General features: G+C 40.5%; 1 protein-coding gene across 4 annotated transcripts in view; it reads right to left on the bottom strand.

Annotated features, from left to right (window-relative positions):
* The window catches only part of si:ch1073-157b13.1 (7SK snRNA methylphosphate capping enzyme), a 15,987-nt gene extending 15,066 nt beyond the window's left edge, over window positions 1–921 (bottom strand). For 2 of the 4 annotated variants that reach the window (XM_036590778.1, XM_036590782.1), the window contains exon 1: window positions 152–921. The gene's annotated coding sequence lies outside the window, so the exon portion shown is untranslated. The remainder of the gene's footprint in view (window positions 1–151) is intronic. The other 2 variants (XM_036590780.1, XM_036590781.1) reach the window with 1 other exon arrangement.
* Between the last annotated feature and the right edge of the window lie 8,368 nt (window positions 922–9,289).

The following is a 9,289-nucleotide window of genomic DNA, read 5'->3' as shown; positions in this document are numbered from 1 at the left end:
TCTCCCTCTCCCTCTCCCTCTCTCTCCCTTGTCGAGTTTCTCCGCCTTCTCTCCTCTGCTGAGCTGTGGCTGAGTGCTTCCCTCCCCCAAGTAACTGCCTTCTCTGCAAAAAAAGAGAGGAAAAAAACAAACACCCACAAATCTGACTTACAGACAGACTATTTACCGTGCGTACTCGGATCCTGTGACCCCTTGAACCCCAAACAGAAATGCACCAAGTGTAAAAAAGGGTCTAAATCTGTGAGGCTCCTTGAAAAAGTCGGTTTTCTCTAAACACGGGCGTCTAAAAAGCCGTCCGAGCACGGTGACCTCGGCATGGTGTGTGCGTGAATGCCAGAAGGTGGACGTTATTCTGTCCGAGTCTGTTATGTGCTGTGCAGAAGCTCGGAGCTGCTGGGTCTCAGGCAGAGACCGAGCGCCTCACACGCTCTTATATGCCACTACAGACCTGAGGGGGGCGACGGACGGACGCGCGCTTCAGCCAATCAGAATCGAGAACGCAGTCTGCCCGTCTCGACGCGGCCAATCGCGTCGCTCGAAGAGGAGGCATGTGCTGCCGAGGCCCGCCTCCTCGTCCTAGAGGTAGCCGTTCCACTGCCTGTCCCGAAACGGAGTTTCTCACATTTCAGCGACAAGATCGATAAATATCACCATTTCGAAGACGCACAGCTCGCGTGCGATTAATCTGAACGAAAAAGCGACCGTTTAACGTGTCGATGCGGCCGTTGTTTCCCCTAAAAAGTTCAGGAATCTGACGCGGGCACCGATTTCCCGTGTAAACAACCTTTCCGATCAGCTCGTTTGATCACTTTCCGTAGCCAAGCACATCGATCATGCTCGCCAGCGCACACCTTACACACACATATGTGCAAAACTGAAGTGTGTATGTTGTGTTTCGGTCGACATTTTGAACACACAGACACCCCCTCCCCCCATCTCCTAGCCTTCGTATCCCGCACGAAGGGACTCATGGGAAATGTAGTTTTAGCCCAGGATATTGCTATTCCTCAGACGCTTAAGTGCTTCGAGTCAGGCTGAAAGTTAATAAACAACACGGTTCTGCGCCTGCTTAACACAACATCAGCCCACCTGGTAACATCTGGTAACTTCATTTGTAGATTGTCAAACTCTGAACGAAACAACTACAAGAACCGCAGGATTTGAAGCTGCAGATTATTCTCGTAGCAGCACATCAGCCAAACTGTGTCGAAGGTCCAAAAGGTATAAGATCCTCACTGAGGCCAAGGCCTCGTTTACACTGTGACCCTAAGACACACAACAAAAACACAAAATATACAGGAAAAATAAACAAAACAGGGCAGAAATGGAATAAAATGAAGAGATACACATTAATCTCATTAATCTGGAACAGAAGTGCTGTATTTCAAAATTCTGTAGTTTACAACATTCAGAGCCATCCAGTCATTATATCTGAGGCTTTTTAAGCTTTATTCTACATGTAAGGCGAGGTGTTGTGTAGGGTGGTAGCTGTTCTGATTAGGACTCAGTAAATAAATAAATAAATAAATGCCACGTCTTTGTGTACTGAGATGCTAAGCCATGTTGCAGTGTAACTCACACTGATGGGTTTTTGGTTTATCGCAGTAATAAAATCAATGTACTGTGATGAGGCTACAAGGCTAAACTGGACCATGGTCTCTTCATAGCCAAAATCAAGCATTATTATTTATTTTTATGGCTGAACAGTATGACAACATATAGAATTATTGTGACAAATTATGTCACAATACAATACTGTATGCTTTTCTGAACATATTGTGTATATTGTCAGTACTTGCAGACACTGGCCAACCGTATGATTCACTATAAAGAGAGCAAAATTAGTCCCGTTTAACTGGATTTAGTGCCAGATATTGAATAAAGATCACTGTGTTCACCTCTTTTGATATTATTTTTAAAATGTAGCACTGCTGGCTCTTTTCTTCTCTCAGTTCTAATTGATCAGATGTCTAAAAAGGTAAATATGGTGACATACCCTGTATCGCAAAAAATGATCACAATATTATATTACACCATAGAGTGCCTTTCAGCCCTCACAATACTCACATATTTTATTCTTGATTTTCCACTCCTTTTATGTCTGATCATAAAAAGTAGACACTCAAGTTGTAGATGACAGTTTCTGAAGGGTATAATGTGCCTGTCCTAAACAGGGTTATTTTTTGGTTTTAAGTTATAAATAAATAAAATATTCCATGTAAACAATTTCTATTTAAAGAAACACATTAAATTTGTGTATTTATTTTGCATGTTATGGTTTGCTCTCCGGTGTCGACCAGAGGAGGATGAGTTCCCCTTTCGCGTCTTGGTTCCTCTCAGCGTTTCTTCTTCTTGCTCTTAGGGAGTTTTTTCTTGCCACTGTCACCACTGGTGACACTCATGGGGGCTCGGACCCGGACTTTTCTGTAAAGCTGCTCTGTGACAACACCTGCTGTAAAACACGCTAAATAAATAAACTTTGACTTGACTTGATTTTTTTTTAATCTGAAGAAAATGGTGACATTTAAACGCATTTTTTTGAACGCATTTTTTTATTTGCATAGTATTATTATTATTATTTAACTCTTAAAATACATTATTATCAGGTACATTCTCAATCTACTTGTAATAAATTATTTTCTCCCTGCTCATTCTCTTTAGAATTTAATTTGTTACAATAATTATTACGATTACAGCATTTACAGTTCACAGGGCAGATCTGGCTGGATAGAAATAGGAGAAATAAATAGGAGAGGTGTCCACACACTTTACACAAATTACGGATGAGCGATATGTCCACGCTGTTGGGTCTGAGTGGCCGAGAGTGGACATTTTGAGCTTTGGTAAGTCAGCCGGTTACAAGATTGTCACGTAAGTCAGCTGCTGTAATCAAACTAGATTTCACATTGTATTTAAATATATCTGTATTTAAATATAATTACTGTATTTTCACTGAAACACTTGCGGTTTTACCTCACATTATCAATGTTAGCTGCTGTGTACTGTATATTGCCACTCCGGCTGCTACCTCAGTGACTGCTGTGCTTATATACGCTAGGCTATCTGCTAATCTGCTAATATATCACAGTGTGTTCCATCCTCCTTTGCACAGCTCTACGTACTCTCAGTACCGTGTGCTGCCTGTGCTCTGTTCTGTATTTATTGTAAGTCTTCTGTATTTATTTATTGTGCTGTTTTGTCTGCACTGTGTTTATTGTATTGTTCTGCGCTTGTGTTCCTGTGTTGGTCCTGGAGGAACATTGTTTTGTTTCACTGTGTACTTGTATAGAGCTGAAAGCACAATAAAGCCTGACTTGACATTGTTTATAAATTCTTGTTGACTCAGTAATAAAATGCCATTCTGAGTCGGATCTGTTTGTTTTGGATCAGCATATTAATATAATATTGTGTAGAACGTTAGCTTACTGTAGTTCACTATCAGTGTTATTGTCAGTGTTACTGCAGTGCTGAGAATGATCCACCACCCAAATAGTACCTGCTCTGTGAGGGTCCATGGGGGTCCTGACCACTGAAGAACAGGGTAAAAGGGGGCTAACAAAGTATGCAGAGAAACAGATGGACTACAGTCTGTAACTGTAGAACTACAAAGTGCACCTATATAGTAAGTGGAGCTGATAAAACAGACAATGAGCGTAGAAGAGGTGGTCAGAATGTTATGCCTGATCGGTGTATGTATATATATGTATACACCTTTTCTGTTAGCTGTGTTAAAAAGAACACAGATCTATTAGAAGCAAATCAGTTATATATTTTTTCATATTCACTGCAAGTGCAGCGTTTTTTTACTCATGTAAAAGGTTAAAGGACACGTTATACGTCACATCTCATTAACTCAAGTATCATCTAGAATCCCGAGTTTACCAGTTGTTAACATGACTTTGTCAGCCGTTTGAGCGAAATTGATAGACCTGTTAGGTCTGGATCAGTGAGGAAACAGGTGGCACAGGCTACGTTGGAAGCCCAGGCGGCTCGAACTGCTTCGATCAGCTCACTAAATTAGTTCTCAGTGATGGTGAGAAATTACTGAGAACTAAACAGTCTGCAGCCGTCTTCTCTGAACAACAGCTCGTCATGCTGCTTTCTGCTGTGAAGAGAGCTGCTTTCTGGTGTTTTGTGCACCACTAGTTACACACACGTCTCTGATGACGTCGCATTTATTGGCTTAAACAAACTGTGACTAGCTGATTAGCTATTCTGGCTGTTGAAGGGAATTTGGTTTAGTTCACTTTTTTAAATACTGTACTTTAATCACTTCCGGCATAATATTTTATGCCGACAGGGTGGACATGTTAAACTTGGGCGGAACAAGTAAGGAAATTTAAACAAAGAAAATTTGTGAATAGGAAAGTCTGAAGAGAGAAAATAAACTGTGGTTGTGATGTCACTAAAATAGATGACGGCATGGATTCCCCAGTATGACGAGGCAGACAACCATTTATAGGACACATACTGATCTTTGTTATTAACTAAAAAATCATATTTTTATTACTAAATGATCAATGCACTTAAGTACAGAATAATAATATGAAAACAAAAACTTAATATTTTATGATTTGACTATATTTTACTCATATTGAAGCAGCATGAATCCTCTAATACAAGCCTAAAAAACAAAACAGAGAATGTATTCAAAGGGCAAGTAATGCTTTCTTAATGAATATAAACGCCTCATAGTCCTTTTTATGTTCACACGGTAAATGAATTATTTATGTCAATAAGAAAACGGTCACTGGTTGAAAAATGTAAATATATATATAATAGTGGCACTGGTGGGGAAATCTGCACAAGCGCAAAAGAACAACCAGAACAACCCATGTTTTTTGTAGGTTATTGAGCCAAACGCTACAAACTGTTTATATCTGTATGTCTAGAAAGGTCTATAACTGATTTTACCAGTGAGTTAAACTATATTTTTGAAATGGTAATTTGACCTTTCGAGTATTTTGGTTTCTCCCCTTTCAGACAGAGAGGAGTCCGGTCTTGTATGGCTGGAAATAACTGCCCGGCAGTGTTGGAAAGATGGCTGCCGAGTGAACAGACTTTCCTGTAAGGATCTTGGCAATATTAACCCCCCCAGCTCTATTTTAGTGATTGAGGAGTCGATTCCAGGAATCAATTCTCCGACTCCAACACGTCTGGGAGTCGGGGTCAACTTGGAATCGGTCCTTTGACTCTGTGTTTTGGGTTTGTTTAAATGTAATTGGCTCCTGGGACATTTTGACGGAGGAGTGTGTAATGAAGGAAGGAGTCTGAGTTTGAATAATGTCTTTAATAACCAGCCTTACGCAGCATCAGCACTGCTTTAAGCACAAACTCTGCTCACCAAAAAAACGTTTTCACAACTCCTCATTTTCCATGATGAAGGTTGCAGTAAACAATGACCAAAAACGGCACACAGAACAAAAACAAAACCAACAATATTTTCCCCAGAACTTTGTGGAAAAGAGGATCAAATTTCCGTTCCACCTTAAAAAAGGCGTGCTGTTATGGTAGACTAAGTACTGCAGCACTTAAGGTGGACCGGAAAAGCTGAATTAAAACTGGTGAATACAAGGCTAACTTCAGCTAGCGATGCACAGACCGTAACTGCAGCGCCGTTTAAGGCACAATGGAAATTTGAGCCGGTGATAAAGAGACACAGCAGAGATTAAACCATCGTGAAAACGCAGTTTACCCAATTTTGAGTAGCTCGATTACAGTGATATGAGGAAAATTCAGCTTGTGGCTGATTCTAAATGCATTTTATGGTTTCCTAATGGTGTTTTACAGGAAACTAGTGGTCTCTAATGGATACCATTGAGTCAATTCCTATTAGAAAACAAAACCATTAAGTTTTAATCCTAATGGTTTCTAATGGTCCTTTTTCAGCAGGGTTTTCTGGTCCACCTTAAGAGATGCAGCAGTTACCTCTACTTAGGCCCAGTCCCATTTCTTCTTTTTACCCCTACCCCTTGTTTTCGAGTGTCACCCTAACCCCTTGGAACTGAGTTATAAGGGGTAGTGGTTGAAATCTTGCCCTACGAAATTGAAATGGGACCCTCAAATAAAAAGAGCATCACTTCATTAACAGCTACCAGCGCTGCTCTGTAGGCGACCCTGCCAGTCTGCAGTGACAGCAGAGGAGGGTAAAGTTCAGCTCCTCACTGCTGGGCTTTAGTTACATTTAGGGCATCATATGATCTTCAAAGGGGGGGGGGGCAATTATTTATTATCACCACCCCTAATTCTCCAGTGATATGAAGCTGAAGTCAGATATTCACCAGATTCTTGTTCAAATTTTCCTGTTCCACCTTAAATGGTGCAGCAGTTACATTCTGGTGCTTCAGGTGTCAAAACTGCTGGACTATTTAAGGTGGAACGGGAAAGTTAGCTAGCTAGCTACCGAGACATTAGCATGCTGTTAGCGATTTTTTATGCTTGTTATGAAGAAAAGGACCAAAATACAGTGAAATAACATTAAACTAAGATAAAACAGTGGTTACTGTCATTTTTAACTGAGAGAAATTCTCACATTTGTGGGTTTCTTCGGTCTCTTGTTCTCCATCTTGCCGGTTTTTCTTTTTTCTCATATCACTCTGCTTGAAGAGTCTCTGAAAAACCTCCGTATGGAGGGTCATGTAGCCCCAACACTTCACCCTCCCCCTCTATCTCAACAAGAATCGGGACATCCGACCCCTAGACAAGAACACCCAAAACAGAGAGCTAAGGGCTCAGTGGTAGTGGCGAGGGGTGAAATGGGACTGGGCCTTAGTGTGCTGCGCCAGAATGTAACTCTCAGTTCCTTTTAAGATGGAATGGAAATTTGAATAAGAAAGCAGATTAATTAATTAATCAATCAAACCCACACTACTCAGTTTCACGTGCCTCGAGCCAATTATGACGAAAAAAGAAGAATCGACTCCAAGCATTTCGACTCTTAGAGTCATTGGCTGAGAGTCGACCCTGACTCCAAGACGTGTTGGAATGGAAGAATCGATTCTTTAGGAATCGACTCCCATCACTTACTTCAGCCTTGTGAAAAGAGGAAAAAGATCATATCCAGCTGGCTCCTTTTCAGAGAAGAGTTTAGGATGGTTTAATCTCAGCTGTGTCCCTTTATTACTCAGCTCTGAGGCTGTTTAGGTTCAAATAAAAATTTCGGAGTCGACTCCAGAAAACCCAGATCCGTGCATCACCACTTTGTTTATTTATTTGTTTATTTATTTACGTTTCATAGTCTATATAAGGTTAAAATTAAACGTGGTGATTTCTTCTTCACAGGCTAATTTTTTAATTATTACTTTTATATTAAATATAGTCGTACAGATTGTGAATCGACCTGAACTCGGCTCTTTAAAAAAATGCGCGTGTTTTCGGCGGGAAGCTGAGGAGGCGCGCGCTGCGTGTTTTCGCTGAAATCCTGTCAGTTTAGCTCGGTTAGCTCAGCTGAGGAGAAGCAGCGTTTATTCACAGTTACACACCTTAACACTACACACCACCTTAAACACCACACACAGCCCAGAGAACGGACGCAGACAAGGGTAAGAAAACGACACGCTGTGAACTTCTCTCAAATTTAATCTATTTGGAGCTGGTTTTATCCACAGTAGGCTGACGGTGCTGAATTCGCTTAGCTTGTTGCGCTAACGTTAGCGCCACTGTTCTCCCCCCACAGTTTAAAAGGTCTCAGGCTGTGAACTGTAGAAATACTTTAGCTAGAAAGTAGTTTAACTTATACATTTTTAGTTGGATCACTAAGCTAGTTGGAACCGCAAATGTTAGATTGCCACTGTGTTAGCTAGCGTTAGTTAGGTTAGTTTACGTAGTAAAACACTTAAACGCGTGTTTTAGTGCTTCGGCTAGGGTTAAAGTGTTGGCTATTTCACTCTGTCCGTTTAAAAACAGGGTTAAGTGAATGAGGAGTTCGAGCTAAAATAACGTATATAAACTACAAACGTTCTGAAATTCGTATTAGTTTTGGGTCAGCCTCACTCCGTGTACCCTCAGAGATTTTTATTATTCTCATTAACCAGGCTGAAAGCTTCTTGTTAGAATCTTCCCGTTCCACCTTAAACGGTGAAGCGCCAGAATGTAACCGCTGCATCGTTTAAGGTGGAACGGGACAATTCGAACAAGAAGCCCGTGAGCTTTCAGCCTCGTCTGTCATTAGTGTTTTGTAATGATTGCTGGGAAACGGGTTGTTTTTTCATGAGCTTCTGTCCTACATTTTGATAACCTGACGGGTATAAACAGCTTGAGATAATAAAATATAGAAACTTGATTAACAGTTAGTTATCAGTAGTGTTTTAAACTCGGCTGATTTGTGATTAGACGACTGAATTCGACAATGGTTCTCCATAGTCAACGGCGAGTGAACGGATCGCGAAGACTCGGCTCTTTGAGTCGGCTCTTTTAGGTGAAAGTTAGGAGCCGGTTTTCTCTCAGATGAGCCGTTTAGTTTTTCGGTAAACGAAGGCAAGACAAACAGTTCTCCATCAGTCATAATATCGGCAGATTATGAAAAGAACTGACAGTGCTAACTTACTGAATGAAGAGCCGTTTGCAGGAGTCGGTTCTTGTCTGTGAACTCGTTAAAAATGGCATTTCTATGGCGGGAACGTGATTAAGTACGTTACATGCTCCTAGACGTTCTGCCAGTTTGTCTGTCGTCAGCTCGTTTAGCTTAAGTTCACTTGTGTTTACAATACACGACACTGATCTTACTTAACAAATTCTGTTCAATTATTGTAGATAGTTGTGCACAGGGATGGTAAGTGATGAAATAAATAACCATAAGTAAAAACAGTGGTATAACTGGCTGTAAAATGTAAAGGAGAATCCATAACTTTTAAAAAAAAGTTTCTGAATAATTTCATTTTAAAGTTCTTAAGACGTACACTAAGTCATTCAGAGTGGTTTGGTGTGAAATAGGTCAGATGTGTTTACAGTGGTGGTGACAGGAACCAGGGGTCGCCATGACTACAACACAAATGTAGACATTTTATTTACTATACAAAAACAGTTGTTGATGATGGAAAATAGTGGAAAATCTGAAATGACTTCTCTTTTGGAACTGTTTTGCCTTACAACACTCTACATATATCCCTCCACCATCACCAGCATGAAAAGTGCTATATAAATAAAAATTATTATTATTATTATTATTATTATTTAGAGGCAAACGTCTGGTTCCTATCACCACAAACTTAATTATGCAGAAAATTTTGAAAGCTCGATGGAGTTCCCATTTAACCGCACTCCAGAGGCAAAGGTGTGTAGAGCATCCTAA

This window comes from Colossoma macropomum, unplaced genomic scaffold (assembly GCF_904425465.1).
Source record: "Colossoma macropomum unplaced genomic scaffold, Colossoma_macropomum, whole genome shotgun sequence".
Taxonomy (NCBI): domain Eukaryota; kingdom Metazoa; phylum Chordata; class Actinopteri; order Characiformes; family Serrasalmidae; genus Colossoma; species Colossoma macropomum.
This window is presented reverse-complemented; position numbering and strand designations above follow the sequence as displayed.